The sequence below is a fragment of the Protopterus annectens genome, chromosome 4.part0 (genome assembly GCF_019279795.1).
Source record: "Protopterus annectens isolate FY-2018-M chromosome 4.part0, PAN1.0, whole genome shotgun sequence".
NCBI lineage: Eukaryota > Metazoa > Chordata > Ceratodontiformes > Protopteridae > Protopterus > Protopterus annectens.
The window spans coordinates 179,781,053-179,798,680 of record NC_056733.1 but is presented as its reverse complement, the minus strand read 5'-3'; the positions used below and the strand labels follow the sequence as shown (position 1 = coordinate 179,798,680).

Sequence of the window (17,628 nt, the reverse complement as noted above, 5' to 3'; positions counted from 1 at the left end):
CAGCTTACTGTGACCTTCTCCTTACTCAGTCTGGTGAGCGGGACATCAGTGTGTCTGACTATGGAGTCACCAATGACTAGTGTGTCTGGCATTGTGTTTGGCCTTAAGGGCTGTGACTGTTTGACACTCTGACTGTGAGGTCTATGTGTTGCAGGTGTTGTGTTCTGAGGTGGTGGTTGTTTGGGTGTCTGCTTTGGTGGCCTCTGCTGTTTTGGTAGATTTTTGATCAGAGCCTCCGAGTATGTCTTTGTGTGTTTATGTGTATGATTTGAGGTTGTAATGGTAATATGTGAGACTGGGTCTATAGTGTGTGTGGTAACCTTCTCCTCCTGACTGGTCTTGCCAGTCCTATGTTGAGAGAGCTCAGCCTCCAGTTTGGCCGTATAGTTGCATCTCTCGCATGTATTTGTGTTTTGTGGGAGGAGGAGAGAGTTGTCTGTGTACATGAGGCAATTGTAACATTGCCTCAATATTCCCAGGTTCACCAGCTGAGCAGGAGAGGACACTAGCAACTGATCCCTCAACATGCTAGAAGGAATAGACAAAAAAACTTTAAAAGATTCTGGGGACGTGGGTGACCGAGAAATGGGGGGTTGCCTTTTTTGGGGTACTATCTATGACAAGAGTGCCGTATCAAGGTAATAAGTACTGTAGGAGCAAGTGCTACGTTTAACAGATAGAGAATAGTCTACTTGGAGTCAAGTAGAGATGATCTTTTTAATTATAGGATACGCTGATTAGATCAGTAGTATAGTTCGAGGAAGGTAGTTTTAAGGGAAAATTTGAAGAGTGGACTTTAGGTAGCCCGAATAGTTTAAACCTGCTTAACCGGCGCTGCCCTAGTGTGCAACAGTAGCAACTCCGCGCTAAATCGGGCTAAATCGGGCTAAATCGGGCTAAATCGCGCTAAAGCGTGCTTTATAGCAGGGGGCTGGAAAAGACAGGAAATGACACAAATTGGCCAACAAACCACAAGTCACTGCCCTAAACCACTCCTCCGAGGACAAATGAAGGAGTTATGGAAATGACCCCTAGTGGCCAATAAAACTACAGTTTCAAGTCAGTAACCACCTCTCCGGGGGGCAGGGAAGCTGCTCAATGTTAGTCACTGCCACTGATAAACACAGAGACCCTCCTTCAGCCCAAGCAAAAATGGCCTCACAGAAACTTTCAAACAGTTCAGGAACAGCAAGCCTGTAACTGAACTTTTTAACTCTCAGAAAAGTGGGAAAAAAGCAAGATTTTTTTTTTTGTTTTTTTTTTTTACAGAGATAGCAGAGGTTCACAAGTAATATCAAGTTATAACAGTGCAGTAAATGACCCCACACAAGAGTGCTAGGTCAAGGACAGAAAATATGCAAGTTTTAAGAAAAACGATTTAAAATTAAGTGCAAACAGGAAATTCAGCAAACAGCTTTTGGTTGTGCTCTAAATACAGCTACTAATACAGAAATCAAGTTTAACAAGCCAGAAAATGCTCAAGCTAGGCAGCTATGCAGAAAAACTTAGCAAATAAACAGAGAAAAATACTTAAAATCTCAAAAGTGGCTCCCTTCTTCTCTCAGCGTTTTTTCCTCTTGGAGGGTGCTTCACCAACAGCCAACAAGCCTGAAAAGATGCTCAAACCACGAGGCAACTAGGTTTTAAGAGAGGAAGATGAAGGAGTTATGGAAATGACCCCTAGTGGCCAATAAAACTACAGTTTCAAGTCAGTAACCACCTCTCCGGGGCAGGGAAGCTGCTCAATGTTAGTCACTGCCACTGATAAACACAGAGACCCTCCTTCAGCCCAAGCAAAAATGGCCTCACAGAAACTATCAAACAGTTCAGGAACAGCAAGCCTGTAACTGAACATTTTTAACTCTCAGAAAAGTGGGAAATCAGCAAGATTTTTTTTGTTTTTGTTTTTTACAGAGATAGCAGAGGTTCACAAGTAATATCAAGTTATAACAGTGCAGTAAATGACCCCACACAAGAGTGCTAGGTCAAGGACAGAAAATATGCAAGTTTTAAGAAAAATACGATTTAAAATTAAGTGCAAACAGGAAATTCAGCAAACAGCTTTTGATTGTGCTCTAAATACAGCTACTAATACAGAAATCAAGTTTAACAAGCCAGAAAATGCTCAAGCTAGGCAGCTATGCAGAAAAACTTAGCAAATAAACAGAGAAAAATACTTAAAATCTCAAAAGTGGCTCCCTTCTTCTCTCAGCGTTTTTCCTCTTGGAGGGTGCTTCACCAACAGCCAACAAGCCTGAAAAGACGCTCAAACCACGAGGCAACTAGGTTTTAAGAGAGGAAGATGAAGGAGTTATGGAAATGACCCCTAGTGGCCAATAAAACTACAGTTTCAAGTCAGTAACCACCTCTCCGGGGCAGGGAAGCTGCTCAATGTTAGTCACTGCCACTGATAAACACAGAGACCCTCCTTCAGCCCAAGCAAAATGGCCTCACAGAAACTTTCAAACAGTTCAGGAACAGCAAGCCTGTAACTGAACTTTTTAACTCTCAGAAAAGTGGGAAAAAGCAAGATTTTTTTTTTTTTGTTTTGTTTTTACAGAGATAGCAGAGGTTCACAAGTAATATCAAGTTATAACAGTGCAGTAAATAACCCCACACAAGAGTGCTAGGTCAAGGACAGAAAATATGCAAGTTTTAAGAAAAACGATTTAAAATTAAGTGCAAACAGGAAATTCAGCAAACAGCTTTTGGTTGTGCTCTAAATACAGCTACTAATACAGAAATCAAGTTTAACAAGCCAGAAAATGCTCAAGCTAGGCAGCTATGCAGAAAAACTTAGCAAATAAACAGAGAAAAATACTTAAAATCTCAAAAGTGGCTCCTTCTTCTCTCAGCGCGTTTTTCCTCTTGGAGGGTGCTTCACCAACAGCCAACAAGCCTGAAAAGACGCTCAAACCACGAGGCAACTAGGTTTTAAGAGAGGAAGATGAAGGAGTTATGGAAATGACCCCTAGTGGCCAATAAAACTACAGTTTCAAGTCAGTAACCACCTCTCCGGGGGGCAGGCAAGCTGCTCAATGTTAGTCACTGCCACTGATAAACACAGAGACCCTCCTTCAGCCCAAGCAAAAATGGCCTCACAGGAACTTTCAAACAGTTCAGGAACAGCAAGCCTGTAACTGAACTTTTAACTCTCAGAAAAGTGGGAAAAAGCAAGATTTTTTTTTTGTTTTGTTTTTACAGAGATAGCAGAGGTTCACAAGTAATATCAAGTTATAACAGTGCAGTAAATGACCCCACACAAGAGTGCTAGGTCAAGGACAGAAAATATGCAAGTTTTAAGAAAAAAAGATTTAAAATTAAGTGCAAACAGGAAATTCAGCAAACAGCTTTTGGTTGTGCTCTAAATACAGCTACTAATACAGAAATCAAGTTTAACAAGCCAGAAAATGCTCAAGCTAGGCAGCTATGCAGAAAAACTTAGCAAATAAACAGAGAAAAAATACTTAAAATCTCAAAAGTGGCTCCCTTCTTCTCTCAGCGTTTTTTCCTCTTGGAGGGTGCTTCACCAACAGCCAACAAGCCTGAAAAGATGCTCAAACCACGAGGCAACTAGGTTTTAAGAGAGGAAGATGAAGGAGTTATGGAAATGACCCCTAGTGGCCAATAAAACTACAGTTTCAAGTCAGTAACCACCTCTCCGGGGGGGCAGGGAAGCTGCTCAATGTTAGTCACTGCCACTGATAAACACAGAGACCCTCCTTCAGCCCAAGCAAATATGGCCTCACAGAAACTTTCAAACAGTTCAGGAACAGCAAGCCTGTAACTGAACTTTTTAACTCTCAGAAAAGTGGGAAAAAGCAAGATTTTTTTTTGTTTTGTTTTTACAGAGATAGCAGAGGTTCACAAGTAATATCAAGTTATAACAGTGCAGTAAATGACCCCACACAAGAGTGCTAGGTCAAGGACAGAAAATATGCAAGTTTTAAGAAAAAATGATTTAAAATTAAGTGCAAACAGGAAATTCAGCAAACAGCTTTTGGTTGTGCTCTAAATACAGCTACTAATACAGAAATCAAGTTTAACAAGCCAGAAAATGCTCAAGCTAGGCAGCTATGCAGAAAAACTTAGCAAATAAACAGAGAAAAAATACTTAAAATCTCAAAAGTGGCTCCCTTCTTCTCTCAGCGTTTTTTCCTCTTGGAGGGTGCTTCACCAACAGCCAACAAGCCTGAAAAGACGCTCAAACCACGAGGCAACTAGGTTTTAAGAGAGGAAGATGAAGGAGTTATGGAAATGACCCCTAGTGGCCAATAAATCTACAGTTTCAAGTCAGTAACCACCTCTCCGGGGGGCAGGGAAGCTGCTCAATGTTAGTCACTGCCACTGATAAACACAGAGACCCTCCTTCAGCCCAAGCAAAAATGGCCTCACAGAAACTTTCAAACAGTTCAGGAACAGCAAGCCTGTAACTGAACTTTTTTAACTCTCAGAAAAGTGGGAAAAAAGCAAGATTTTTTTTTTTGTTTTTGTTTTTTGCAGAGATAGCAGAGGTTCACAAGTAATATCAAGTTATAACAGTGCAGTAAATGACCCCACACAAGAGTGCTAGGTCAAGGACAGAAAATATGCAAGTTTTAAGAAAAAACAATTTAAAATTAAGTGCAAACAGGAAATTCAGCAAACAGCTTTTGGTTGTGCTCTAAATACAGCTACTAATACAGAAATCAAGTTTAACAAGCCAGAAAATGCTCAAGCTAGGCAGCTATGCAGAAAAACTTAGCAAATAAACAGAGAAAAAATACTTAAAATCTCAAAAGTGGCTCCCTTCTTCTCTCAGCGTTTTTTCCTCTTGGAGGGTGCTTCACCAACAGTCAACAAGCCTGAAAAGACCAACTGTTTTTATCCTATGCAGAGAACAGGAAAGGCCTTTCGGTATCCAAGGTAACCCTATCTAGGTGGCTGTCTTCTGTGATTACATGCATTTATCAACTCAGAGGTAAAGAGTTGACTTCTAGGCCAAAAGCCCATTCAACTAGAGCACTAGCTACATCTACAGCTTTTCAGGCTAGACTTCCAATAGACACTATTTGTGCAGCAGCCACATGGGCCTCTCCTCATACCTTTGTTTCACATTACAAATTGGACTTGGCCTCCAGAAACAGAGCAAATTTTGGTTCCGCCATTCTCAAGAGTCTGTTCCATTGAGCCACCCAGGATAAAGGTGCTAGGGACGCGGTCCCATCCAGCAAGAATGAAGGCGAGATTGACAACTTAACATTAAGAAGTTATGTACCTACCATAACGTTCCATGTTAGTTGTCTTCTCTCGCCTTCTTTCTTGCGTCCCTCCCACCATCCCCCTAGCCTGGTCAGACTGAGAAATTTGTTCCTCTTCCTTGAAGAGTCCTGATCCAATTTTTCCAAGCTGATTAGCTTCCTAGTGTCACTAGATCAGATTGGTCTTTTTCGAGGGATTATTTCCCCTTCCTCCTCCTCTCCAGTTGGAGGAATATATTGCATAATTTTTCCTTAGCTACCAAACGAGATCTGGGTAGTTAGTGCCTTGCATCATGGGATATAGGTTGCCTCGAGCTGGTAAAATTAGCTCTCAAGCTTTAGTAAGTGGCCGAGGTGGAGCCGAGGATCGGCTCCGAACCCATCCAGCAAGAAAGAAGGCGAGAGAAGACAACTAACATGGAACAATGTTAAGTTGTCTATCTCGCCTTCATTCTTGCTGGATGGGTTCGGAGCCGACCTCGGCTCCGACTCGGCCACTCTAAAGCTCGAGAGTTGGTTCCACCGGCTCGAGGCTCCCCTTATATCCCACAATGCTAGGCGATAGTTACCTCAGATCTCGTTTGCCGCTACAGCTTCGAGGTTGGTTATTCTACCGGTTCCTGGTGAGTTTTAGCTTTTTCTATAAAAAGTTACTCTTTTTCCCCCTTTTTTAGTTTAATTATTCTTAAATTAGTGTAGTTCATTGAACTCTATCCCCTGACCTAATTTTTTCCCGTTTCTTGTTAAAAGAACTTTTAGTTCTTCCCTTGGGCCTTAGGCCTTCCCTTCCTAGGGAGTGTTTGTGTAGTGTACTACTGTTTATTGTATTTTATTTTTAGTATTTTTACTAAAGTTTGTAATTTTGACAGGGTTTAACTGGTGTGTTTGACTGTGTGTTTGTGTTCACCAGTTAGGCTATGTCTAAAGAAGCAAAGGTCTCCGGATTCAAGAAGTGTGATGCGTGCTGTCAGAAAATGTCTCTGACAGACGCTCACACTTCTTGTGTCTATTGTCTGGGGCCTTTGCACCTGCAGGACTCCTGTGCTGTCTGCCATGGCTTCAGCCCCAGGGTCCTGCAGGAAAGAAAAAACAAGCTTATATTGAGAGGCTTGTTGAAGCCTGAGGATTCCCTGTCTGTCTCAACAGGAAGCCCTCCAAGCATCGAGGTCTTCGGCTCCGGCTTCTGAGCCGAGACCTCAGGTTGTTCAACCTTTGCCTTTATCGGCTCGGCTGGAGCCGATAAGACTCAGTCCACAGTTTCTGTGGCTTCCTCGGCTCGGCTGGAGCCGAGGTTATCGAGTACCGTGTCGGCTCCGACAAGATCTTCGAGCCGACAACCAGAAAGAGGTCTAGGTCACCTTCTCTTGGCTCCGTTCATTCGGCTCCAGGATCTCCCCTGCTGTCTGAACGGAGCCAAAGGTCTCATTCCTCTAGGTCATCGAGGCTGTCCGATCATGACCTTCAGAGGGTGGTGAGTCGACTACTCAAGTCTGAGGCACTAGCCCAGATGCTTCAGAGCCTGACTCATCAGTCGGTGCCTGCCCGGTCCATCAACTCTTTCCTCCTTCGACTCTCTTGAGTTCGGAGCCGGGTCGTGTCGGAACCGAGACTGTGGTCACCTCGGAGCCGAGACAATTGTCTTCGGCCCCGTCGGCTCCGTTTTCTTCCATGGAGGAATCTCGGCGCCGGACTTCCCTCGTCGGCTCCGAGGGTGAGTGGCATCGGACCCTTGTCCGACCCCTCTCCTCTCGGTGCTTCGGCGCTGGTGAGTTCGGCTCCGACATCGGCCTCGGAGCCATCACTGTCGGTGCCGAGGGGTCCTTAGCTCCTCGGAGCGGGACCACTGGCTCTGCCTGACAGAGGTGCTTTCGAGGTCATGTGGAGTGTGTTAGCGCCTGGCTCTACTCCACAGTCGGCTCCGGCTGCCCCTCCCTCTATGCTGCCTCAGGGTAAGTCGACTCACTCCCTCATCCCGGACCGCAGAGAGCCAACTCCTCAAGAGCTCCCTTTGGGGATTTCATCCTCTTCCGAGGCCTCTCCTGATTTGGCAGAAGAGCCCCCTCGGAAGAGGAAGTGCAAGAGGAAGCACATTGACTCACCTGAGTCTATCACTTCGGACACAGATCTGGATGATTCTGAGGGTTCCCCCCGTTCCCCTTCTGAAGATGTCTCATTTGCAGACATTCTGGAGATCCTTAAACAGAGGGGAAATTGGCCAGCCCTCAACCCTTCGGAGGACGAATCTGTGTATCTTGAGGCTTTTGGCTCTCGTCCTTCCACCTCCTGGGTGTCCCCCCCCTTCGACCCCCTCATGCAGGTGGTTGCTAAAAAGGCATGGACGGCTCCTGATTCAGTGGACCCCACTCCCAGGAGACCCTCCAAATTCATCACAGCTCCATCAGACAAGGAATTTTTATCAAAAGGAGTCTCTGTGGATGCTATGGTGGTAGCTGCCGCCACAAAGAAGGAACTGGCTGATCCTTCAGTGCCTGTCCATCCACCTAACAAGGAATCTAGGTCCATGGATAGGTACGGGAAGCGGATGTTCTCCTCAGTGACATTTACTATGCGTTCGCTGAATTACCTGTGCCATTTCACTCGTCTTCAAAGGGACTTGATCAAAGAGGCGAGTGAAATGCTGAAGGACCCTACAGCTACGGGGTTCCAAGAGAAAATGAACACACAGCTAGCTATCCTTAATTCTATTTCCAACTCCTCCATGCGCCTCCTCTCTTATGCGGCCGATGGAGCGAGCAGAGCCAGAGGAACAGGGTAGCCTTGCGTAGGCACGCCTGGATGCGGCTATGCGATTTTGTGGAACCTTTCAAGACGTCTTTCACGAACTCCCCTTTTGATGGATCATCTCTGTTTGGTCCACAAGTGAAAGAAACCCTGACTAGGTGCGAGACTGATGGCAAGACCCTTTCTGCCGCCGGAGTCCGTTTTCTACTCCTTCTAGGCCTTACCCCAAAGGCCAGAAGGGGAAAGATGTGGTTCCGTAAACAATCTCAAGGGACTTCGCCTGACGACAGAGTCGGTTCCCGCCAGAGGCAGAGGGGGGAACAACAATGGTAGACGTCGCCCTAGAGGCAGAGGGGGTCCGCAGAACCAGGGCAATCGAGAAACGTCCTCCGATAAGCCCTTTCAGCATCCCTGAGGTGTTGCCCGACTGCCCATCTTCGGAGGCAGTCGGGGGAAGATTGTCACTGTACCCAGAAGCCTGGCTATCCTTGACACAAGACAAATGGGTACAGTCCATCATTTCCGAAGGTTATTCTATTCCCTTTCTTCGTTCTCCAAATCAGTCAAAAAAATCCCTTCCAGATGTTCCACCCGCTCAAAGGGATATAGCAGCTTTGGAAATTTCAAAACTGCTTGCAAAAAGAGCTATTCAGCCAGTGCCAGCAGACCAACTAGGATCGGGAATCTACTCAAGGTTCTTTTTAGTTCCAAAGAAAACAGGGGACTGGAGACCAATTTTGGATCTCAGTATCTTAAACAGATCAGTCAAGAAAACAAGATTTCGGATGGTCACGCTGCAATCCATTCTTCCCCTATTGGGAAAAGGAAACTGGATGTGCTCTATAGATCTTCAGGACGCGTGCTATCACATAAAATGAACAGACGCTCCAGAAGATTCCTCCGCTTCAGGCTGGGAACCAGTCATTTTCAATTCAGGGCCCTGCCCTTTGGTCTCACCACTGCCCCCGGTGTTTACCAAATGCATGGCAGTGGTAGCTTCTCACCTGAGACGACAGGGATTCCAGGTGTTTCCATACTTGGACGACTGGCTCCGCACAGCCCCCAGCAAGCATCTCCTTCTGATGGCCAGAGATTACACTTTTCGCCTGTCAAAAACTGGGTATCTCAATAAATTGCGAAAAGTCTGTGTTGTCGCCTTGTCGCACTATTACCTACATAGGCAAACTTAGATACTGTAAACATGTCTGCAACACTAACGAACCAAAGGATATCAGACATTCAAAATTGGTATCACTACTTCTCAACAACAACAGAGCCAAAGCCAGGTTAGTTCTAAAGGTGTTGGGAATCATGGCAGCGGCCATACCTCTCCTTCCATTGGCCAGATACCACATGCGGATCCTTCAGTGGATGCTTTTTTCTCAATGGTCATACCAGGAACTTCCAATGTCTCACACCATTATGATCACGCAAGCATGCAAAAAGCATCTCATGTGGTGGATGTCTTCCCCCCAGCTCCTGTTGGGGAGACCATTTGTTCCACCTCCTCCGGTTGCTACTCTGACAACGGATGCCTCCCTGATCGGGGGCTTGGGGCATTATCAGGGCAGGACAGTCCAGGGCACATGGCAACCAAACGAATGCCACTTGCACATAAATGTTCTGGAGATGAGAGCAGTGCTTTTAGCGTTGCAAGCCCTTCAAGACTCTCTTCCCTTGGGAACGATTGCAATCCAGACAGACAATATGTCTGTAGTGTGGTACATCAACAAACAAGGCGGAACCAGATCATACCCCCTGTGTCGAGAAGCACTCAGACTGTGGCAATGGGCGATTTCTTCTCAGCGTTTTCTGATAGCAACGCACATCCCTGGGAAGTCCAATCACATTGCGGACAAATTGAGCAGAGCTATTCTCATGCCTCACGAGTGGTCTCTGAAAGACTTTGTAGTGAGAGAGATTTTTCTCAAGTGGGGTCAGCCTTGCTGCGATCTTTTTGCTACTCCCCAAAACAGCAAGTGCAGAGAATACTTCACTCTATTCCCTTTACCAGGCCAACCCAGCAGGGACGCGCTAGTCCAAGTTTGGCCCCGGGGACTTCTGTATGCATTTCCTCCTTTCCCACTGATCTCTCAAGTAATACAGAAAGCTATCGCTCAGAAGGCCTCATTGATCCTCATTGCTCCTTACTGGCCTCGGCAAGTGTGGTTCCCCTTTCTGCATCGATTTCTTTTGAGCGACCGTGGAATCTGGACCTAGTTCCAGATCTTTTGATCCATCAGTCGGGTCAGTTTCATCGCTGCCTCCGCTCTCTGAACCTCACTGCTTGGTTCCTCCACTTCCAACCGTAGCCAGGCTTCCTCAATTATCTCACTCTGTTAGAGATATTTTGATAGCTTCCCATAAATCTTCCACTCGAAAGATTTATTTGAGTAAGTGGAAACGCTTTTCATATTGGGCACAAGGAAAGGACATAGATCCTTTCACCGCTTCCATCCAACTAGTCCTTGATTTTCTTGCTGAACTCTTCCATGCAGGTTCATCTCCATCTACTCTTAAGGTTCAATTGGCAGCTATTTCTAATTTCCATGTGGGTATTTCTGAATCTGCCCTAATGTCCCACAAACTCTGCAAAGCCTTTTTGAAAGGAGTTTTCTTCTCAGACCTCCTGTAAGAAATCCTCCTTCTCCTTGGGACCTAAATTTAGTTCTTGCTTCTTTGATTCTTTCCCCTTTCGAACCTGCAGCTTCATGTTCCTTAAAGTTATTATCATGGAAAACTCTCTTTCTGGTGGCTATCACATCAGCTAGAAGAATTTCAGAACTTCAAGCACTCAGTTGTCGTTCTCCTTACCTTGTGTTCCATAAGGACAGAGTTTCCTTACGAACTAACCCGTCCTTTTTGCCTAAGGTGGTTTCAGCATCAAATCTAAACCAATGCATTGACCTCCTGTCTTTTTCCCGAGTATTCAAATAGGTCTGAACAAAAATTACACTGTCTGGATGTTCATCGTCAATTAAGGTACTACTTGGACAGGACGAAACAATTCAGAAAATCTGATCAGCTGTTTGTCTCCTATGCGGAAAGCAGAAAGGGACTTCCAGTTTCAAAGGTATCTTTATCCAGATGGCTAACATCTCTGATTACCCTTGTTTATGAGATTAGACACCAAAAACTGCCTAATAAGCCTAAAGCACATTCCACCAGAGCTTTGGCTACTTCTCTAGCCTTCCAAGACAGACTGCCTATTGACAACATTTGTGCAGCGGCTACTTGGGCTACTCCTCACACTTTTGTTTCCCATTATAAGTTGGATTTAGCTTCTAGGCATAGAGCTAATTTTGGTTCCACTGTTCTCAGGAGTCTGTTCCATTAGGCCACCCGGGACAAGGTGCTAGGGACGCGGTCCCATCCAGCAAGAATGAAGGCGAGATAGACAACTTAACATATAGAAGTTATGTTCTTACCATAACGTTCCATGTTAATTGTCTTCTTCTCGCCTTCTTCTTGCGTCCCACCCTCCTTCCCCCTGGCCTGGACAGACCTAGAGGAGTTGTGATCATGACCTCTCTTTCTACCACCTCTATCTTAGCTATATGCTATTATGCATGTTTCTTGTTTCAGGATGTAGGTCACCCTTCTTCTTCCTGTTGTTAGAGGTGGATTCTGGTTTTTTTTACAGTTATACTGTTTCTGTTATAAGCTGGGGTTAGCTTACAAACGAGATCTGAGGTAACTATCGCCTAGCATTGTGGGATATAAGGGGAGCCTCGAGCCGGTGGAACCAACTCTCGAGCTTTAGAGTGGCCGAGTCGGAGCCGAGGTCGGCTCCGAACCCATCCAGCAAGAAGAAGGCGAGAAGAAGACAACTAACATGGAACGTTATGGTAAGAACATAACTTCTATTTATGGTAGGTACATAACTTCTTATTTTATTGCATACTTAATCTGTGCAACTGTTTTTAGTCTCCTATTTGTTGTCAGTTAGACCTGAATGTCTGTTACTATTTGTAACCTTTGGAGCTTGTAGTGAAATATTTTGTTTTTCCTTTTTGGGAGAAAGTTTTCAGTCTGGTTTGATGTAGCTAGAAGAATTCCTGCAACACTGTGTTATTTTGATTTGATAATTTGACTGGTTTCTGTTTCTCTGCCTTTAATAGCCAGTGTTTTAAACCAGTTTGTACTTTTTTGCCTAAAGCTGTTCAAAGCTGCAGTGAGATAGGTCTTCTGCCATTGCTCTACTGTGATATTGAAAAAGATAAGTGCTTATTTTCATCTGTTTTCTGCACTTCTGTTTTACTGCATATTTAATCTGTTCAATTTATTTTTAGTCTCCTTTTATTGCCTGTTAGAGCTGAATATATGTTACTGTTTGTGAGCTTTGGAGCTTGTATTGGAATCTTTTGTCTAGAGAGGCTTATCTGTTTCTTTGTGGTAGAAAGTTTTCAGTCTGGTTTGATCTCGCTAAAAGCATTCCTGCAATGCTGTGTTATTTTGATTGGATAATTTGACTGGTTTCTGTTTCTCTGTCTTTAATAGCCAGTGTTTTAAACCAGTTTGTACTTGATTGCCCAAAGCTGTTCAAAGCTGCAGTGAGATAGGCCTTCTACCATTGCTGCCTTTAATAGCCAGTGTTTTAAACCAGTTTGTACTTGATTGCCCAAAGCTGTTCAAAGCTGCAGTGAGATAGGCCTTCTACCATTGCTCTCCTCTGATATTAGAAAAAGGTAAGTGCTTATTTTCAACTGTTTTCTGCATTTCTGTTTTATTGCATACTTAATCTGTGCAACTGTTTTTAGTCTGCTATTTGTTGTCAGTTAGACCTGAATGTCTGTTACTATTTGTAACCTTTGGAGCTTGTAGTGAAATATTTTGTTTAGAGAGGCATCGTTTTTTCCTTTTTGGGAGAAAGTTTTCAGTCTGGTTTGATGTAGCTAGAAGAATTCCTGCAACACTGTGTTATTTTGATTTGATAATTTGACTGGTTTCTGTTTCTCTGCCTTTAATAGCCAGTGTTTTAAACCAGTTTGTACTTTTTTACCTAAAGCTATTCAAAGCTGCAATGAGATAGGCCTTCTGTCATTGCTCTGCTGTGATATTGAAAAAGATAAGTGCTTATTTTCATCTGTTTTCTGCACTTCTGTTTTACTGCATATTTAATCTGTTCAATTTAATTTTAGTCTCCTTGTTATTGTCTGTTAGAGCTGAATATCTCTTACTGTTTGTGAGCTTTGGGGCTTGTAGTGGAATCTTTTGTCTAGAGAAGCTTATCTGTTTCTTTGTGGTAGAAAGCTTTCAGTCTGGTTTGATCTAGCTAAAAGCATTCCTGCAATGCTGTGTTATTTTGATTGGATAATTTGACTGGTTTCTGTTTCTCTGCTTTAATAGCCAGTGTTTTAAACCAGTTTGTATTTGTTTGCCCCAAGCTGTTCAAAGCTGCAGTGAGATAGGCCTTCTGCCATTGCTCTCCTGTGCTATTTGAAAAAGATAAGTGCTTCTTTTCAACTGTTTTCAGCACTTCTGTTTTACTGCATATTTAATATGTGCAACTGTTTTTAGACCCCTGTCTCCCACCCAGCTGCTGTTGTGGTCTTAAGCCTTTGTGGATTTGAGTTACCTGTCTCTTGTATAAAGTTGATACTGGACACTCCCCCCAGTCACATTACATTAGCTCATTCTACTGTTTATAGTGAGGACTTTGTAAAGGCCCACCCCTTTAGCTTTTCCCAATCTTGAATTATCTTATTGTCTTCTATCTCCTCACTTTCTACTTAAAAAAAAAAAAACTGTACCACTTCCTACTTCATTTTGCTGCTTGTCCTTAAAAGTTCAACTGCATTTAGTTTGCCATATTTATTACTGCTTGTTGGTAGCCTCATTAAATTGATGACAGTACTCTACTGAATTGCTGCTTTATTTGTGCTGTCTGTTACTGTTGTAATTGTGTGCTACTGTTTTAAAGCAACCTACTGATTAACTATATTTTATTGCTATCTACTACAGTCCATTACTGTTTAAGTGCATTTTACTGCATTTCTTTGCTGTTTAACTGTATTTTTTCATACTGCAAGTTCTGTTCTTTTGACTATAAGTGATTACTCTGTGCTTCATTGTGAGTTTTGTATACTGTGTTCTTAACCATAAAATTGAGTAGCATAGTCTAGATACAGGTCTGCTGCATCAAGAGCTTCAGCTGCATGTTTGTTAACCCTTTTTGAGGTATTCCAGCTATAAATTTTCCCTTAGTAGTACTTGTGTTATCTAGTAGTACTACTCTTAGACCTTTCCCCCTTTACCCTCTTAGCTCTTTCAGTTTCTGACAAATATGCATGGACAATTTCCTACATTTTCTCATCAGTCTGGTTGATATGGGCATTCTGAGACAGTGTAGCCACTCCCTCATGTATATGGACAACCCTCTACTACTACCACCTAGGAATACAATTTGTGAAAGATGCAATTACAACAAGCACCTAGTGTCATTGCTCTCTCCCTCACAAACCAGTGTATCTGGCACTGACATGGTTGGCAACATGAACACCACACCTTAGACACCACCCACACCTACACAACACACACCCACATATGCAGAGGTCCTCAACAAACGCATATCCAAACAAAAGAGACCTCCAAGGCATAAACACACGCAAACTCCACTGCCCACCACACCACACATAGTCCACAAACTGGTGTCTCACAGCCACTAAGGCCTAAACATAAACCCAACATATTAGTCATAGGAGACTCCATTGTGAGACACACAGATGTGCCCTCACCAGGCCAGATAAAGAGAAAGTCACAGTTAGTTGTGGGGTGCCAGAATCTGCCATATCACCAATGCACTCAAGTCTCTCAACAGGCACTGTTATGACTCTGTCATAGTCCACGTTGGATATGAAGAGAGACATGATCGAGCTCACTGAATATGTGTCCCAGGCAGGTATGTTCCTAGCCTTAAGCAGCATTCTGCCATCACCCAGAATGATGCCTCAATCTTTTTTTTTCCTCTTTTGGCTTTTCCCGGTTAGGGGTCACCACAGCTGATCACATGTCCGCTCATGACTGGCAGTGGAGTTTTACAGTGTCAAGTTGCCAGCCCGGCACCCAACCTTCCACAGAAGGCACACACGCACTCACACCTAGGGCGAATTTAGAGTGTCCAATCCTCCTACAGCATGTCTTTGGGATGTGGGAGGAAACTCACGTGACCACAGGGAGGACATGCAGACTCTACACAGAAGGCACCCCAGCTGAGGATTGAACCGAAGAACCTCTTGCTGTGAGGTGACACTGCTAACCGCTGCACCACCGTGGCTGCCCCAGAGTGATGCCTCAATACAAACAGTCAGAAAATGATTGACTTTAACAATTGGCTTAGTTTCTGCTGTCATTCCAAGGGGATTCAGTACCTGACAGCTGAGATGACATGATTGACAAACTACGATCCTTTGCCAGAGATGGTCTGCATCTGTCTCCCTTGGGCTTCAGGCTCCTGGCCAATGCTCTTTCCTCCCCCATAGTGCCTCTTTTAGGCATTGCCATGAGGTCAAAACCACCAACATGAAAACTTCATCAAAATGTAAATTAAAGGTCATGCTGCTAAATGCTAGGAGTTTAAACATGAAACTCTACTCACTGTAAGCATTCTTAACCCTGGAAGAAGCTGACATTTGTGCAGTCACAGAAACCTGGTTCAAAGCTGCAGAGAGCACCCCATCCTACCAGGTTACTCATCCAATCTTTCATTCAGACCTCAGGCCATGGGCAGCAAAACAAAAGGAGGTGGAGTTACAATATATATAAAAGACTTACTCACCTCTAGGCTAGTCAGCCAGTATGATGCACAGGAAACACTCTAAGTGCAATTAATTGGCAAGACCTCTGTTCAAGTCATAGCTTGCTATAGGCCTCCAACTTTGACTCAAGATGCCCCCTCCACCTATCTGGACCTCTTCAAATCTATCAAGATTCAACACTTTACCCTATCCTGGGTGACTTTAACTATCCAACCATAGATTGGAAAAAATACTCATGCCTAAACACAATTGCCCAGAGATTCCTTGATTTTGTCAATGCACATGCTTTGGACCAGTTGGTTGACAACTGCACAAGAGGTGAAAATATCTTGGACTTGATATTAACCAACATGAGTAACCACTGCAGCATCCCTACATTGTCATCAACCCTGGTAAGATCCTACAAAAAAACAGTCACTTTTGAAGTCACTATCCCCCACCCAGCTAGGTTCAAACAAAAAAAAACTTCTCCAAAGCTGATTACAGCTTCTTGAGGCAAGGTATAAACAGCTTCACAGCCCCCTCCCCCTTCATAGGAACTATCACATATGTCCAAACCTACACCAAAGTACTATATGAGCATTTATATATGGAATCAGGAATACCAGACAGGATGAAATCACCCTCCTCAAGGAAAAGTAAACCTATCTGGTGGACATCTACAATAAATAAACGCTATAATAAAAGGAAAAAAAATTGTTTTCCAGGACCAAGAAGGAACAGGTGCCTGACTGGAAGCAATCTCTCTTTAACCTGAACAAGCAAATAAGAGCACTAGTGAAATCCTCCAAAAAAAACTTTGAGTCCAAACTGGCCACATCTACTAAAGACAGTCATAAGGCCTTCTTCACATATGTCCGCAATCTCAAGGGAAGCACCCAGTTCTGCTCAGAACTGGTAATCAAGGACACCGCATGCACAAATGCTGCAGATATAGCCAACCTGCTGGCAGATAGGTGCAGTGAAAACTTCACTCCTCTGTCCCTCCCATCAGTAAAACAGGACATCTTCAGTACCTGACCCTTCCCCTTATCTCTAGGGTGCAAGTCATCACTGCCCTCTAAGGCAAAAAATACAGCCTCCATGGGACCCAATAACATCCCAGGCTGCATTCTACATGAACTCAGGCAGGAGCTTGCAACACCATTAGGCACCCTATTCAACCAAAGCCTGAGTACCAGCTTCATCCCAGCTGAGTGGAGGAGTGCTACTGTCATCCCTTTGCACAGAGGTGGAGTGTCCACAGATCCAGGAAATTATAGACCCATCAGCCTAACTAGCCTGATCTGCAAGGCCATGGAGTGGATTATCATGGACCTCATTAAGAAGGACACTGTCATCCTCCAGACACTTGATTACACACAGTTTGGTTTCGTCAAGGGGAGGTCATGCTTGTTAAATTTGGTTGACTTCTTTGAGACAGTCACCAAGGCCATAGACAAGGGTCTACCTTGACTTGGCCAAAGCCTTCAATACTATTCCTCACACAGGTGTACTAGATAGACTCTGTCTCAACTGGGATACAATCCATATGTTACAAGATGGGTAGCAAACTGGCTCACTGATAGAACCCACCTAGTCAAAATAGTGGAAGCCACCTCAAGTAGTAGATCCATAACAAGCAGTGTACCTCAGGGATCGGTCTTGGGGCCTCTGCTGTTTGGAATATACTTCTTGGAGGTGCAGGCTAAATCTAGTGGGCTATGGCTGACCAAGTCTGCAGATGACTGCAAGCTGGGTGCTGTCATCAATTCTCCTAGTGATGTGGACATCCTCCATGAGGGTCTCATCCAAACATATGACTGGTGCCAGCAACACGCCCTCAAATTAAATGCCAAAAAATGCATCATCATCCCTTTTGGGGAGAGTGATGGCCCTACAAATTATCA

General features: G+C 44.1%; 1 protein-coding gene across 1 annotated transcript in view; it reads left to right on the top strand.

The window, feature by feature from the left end:
• The window catches only part of LOC122800230 (dynein axonemal heavy chain 17-like), a 1,294,569-nt gene that overhangs the window by 1,077,045 nt on the left and 199,896 nt on the right, over positions 1–17,628 (top strand). The window lies entirely within an intron of this gene.